This window comes from Onychomys torridus, unplaced genomic scaffold, assembly GCF_903995425.1.
Source record: "Onychomys torridus unplaced genomic scaffold, mOncTor1.1, whole genome shotgun sequence".
NCBI lineage: Eukaryota > Metazoa > Chordata > Mammalia > Rodentia > Cricetidae > Onychomys > Onychomys torridus.
In genome coordinates, this window is record NW_023413683.1 from 1 (window position 1) to 2,286 (window position 2,286).

The 2,286-nt window shown below is 40.9% G+C and overlaps 1 pseudogene; it reads left to right on the forward strand.

Moving 5' to 3' along the window:
* Positions 1-458: 458 nt before the first annotated feature.
* On the forward strand, positions 459-1,767 carry LOC118576413 (annotated as a pseudogene).
* The last annotated feature ends 519 nt before the right edge of the window (positions 1,768-2,286 follow it).

Genomic DNA, 2,286 nt, shown 5'->3' on the forward strand with positions numbered 1-2,286 from the left:
TTTTCTTTTATCTTATTTTAATAGTCACAGACATCTAAAAGTTCCATTCATACTTGGTAATTTCATGGCTTCTAAAAGTAGAAACATTTCTGAAAGATCCTCTGGACTGTAGTTTGCTTGGGACATAACCTCTCTTTTTTCACCCATATGTTTGTATCTTCAATCTCTTCATCAGTTTGGGCCAGGATTTTTCATTTTGAAACATTCTTAACTAACCAAGTATTTCTATCTCTAATCTGAGTATTTTCCTTTGGAGAGATACTTCAGCGATTCAAACCTTGTTCTTTAGTATAATTCCTCCTCTAGGGCTTGGAGGTTGTGTTCTTCTAGTATTTCTATGTCCTTGACCTGCATCATTAGATTGTTTGGGATATCCCACATTCCATGACAGAATTCATAGCACTAAACATCCATCCAAAAATTGCATTAACTATTGTTTCTCATGTTGTTTGTCCTAGGAACTGGCAACAAGATATAGTGTCCTCATTGAGCAGAACACCATGGCAAATCCCTTGGAGGAAAACATCCTTGAAAAGGATTTCAGGATTTTAACATCTCTACGCTCTGGTGGATTTGGGGAGGTGAAGCTTGCCTGCCACCTTCCTACACATACACAGGTGGCTGTCAAGGTTCTGGAGAAAAAAATGAATTCTGTGGCTAGCATCAACAGTGAAGCAAAGATACTTCAATCTGTGGAACACAGAAACATAGTTCGTTTTTTTCATGTTATTGACACAAGGACAATAACTTATTTGGTCATGGAATATGTTTCAGGACAGGACCTAGATGTGTTCCTCAGAGACAGAGACTTTCTAAAGGAGGATGAGGCTAGACCAATATTCAACCAGGTCGTCTCAGGGGTTCATTTTCTCCATCAAAACCAAATTGCTCATCGTGATATTAAATTGGAAAATATCCTTATTGACAGAGCTGGCAATATCAAGCTTTGTGACTTTGGTATGGCCAGACAGCTGGAAGAAGGGCAGATGTTGGAGGAATTCTGTGGCACCTTGGTCTATTTGGCTCCAGAGATTTTGGCAAGGAAACCCTATGATGGATTGGAGGGGGATATGTGGAGCTTGGGAGTCCTTCACTATGTACTGGTCACAGGACAATTTCCATATGAAGAAACCACCTTTGATGGTATGTACAGGGTCATCAACACCACAAAGTATCCTATTCCCTACCACTTTCAAAACCCTGCATCATCCTCATTGAACAATTACTCATGGTCCCCAACCAGCACAGAATAACAATATGTCAGCTCCAGGAAAGACAATGGCTGGGCAACATCAAAGAACATTGCAGCATCTGCAACTATGGAAATCCTTCCCAAGGTCATTTAGACCATATGCACCATGGGATAAACCTGTGAGGAGATTGTATCATCTCTAAAACACAAGCAACCAAATAACTTAACAGCAACCTTCAATATCCTCAAATACAATCTGAGCTGTGGGGACAGCCATCAGCATAATCAGAAGCCCTGCTTAAATGGAAACTCTGAAGGTACTCTTCAGCTCCTTCTCCCATTGAAGAGGAGAGCGAGGGAATCAGCCTTTTCAACAAGCATAGGAGATGGGAAGGGACAGAAGATACACCATGCTGAATAGATACTCAAGCCAGGAGAAAAAGCCCTGTTCATATGAAAGAGTGCCAGAAGGAGGTGTCCCAAAGGCTAATGTCATCATCAGTGCTACAGAACACATTTCAGTCAAAATGAATTCTGTAGAGAACCTGCCTGGTGATATCTCTCTCCTCAGGTGAATCAGCCATAGTTGGAACACTCACATGGTTTCTGAACATAGGCTTCTCCACAGAGAAACCATTCATGTGCCCAACATGCCCAATGACCAGCACGAAGAAATACCTATAACAACGGAAATTATCTCACTCAGAAATCATGTCATTGGAAGCTGAGTGTACTGTTTTCCTGCTGCAAGCCCACTTCATTGTGAGCCCTATATCCCTGTGTAAGCTACAAAGAAATGGGAAGACTGTGCATTGCATAAGAGGCCCAGTTTTTGGCTACCAAGACGTTCTCCTCCATTGTATCTTGACTACATTATTGTAATAAATATTCTTTTGTAAATCACAAACATACTATTTTAGAGAGCACCTGACAGGTATAGTCAAAGCCACACACACACACACATACAGCACACACAACATACACTAACACAAATATGAATGATTGAATACATAAAACTTGGTGTCACAGCCTACTAGGTACATAATCATAAATTCTAAGCCTTCCACATGGCTACCATTCATGCCTGCCCAGTA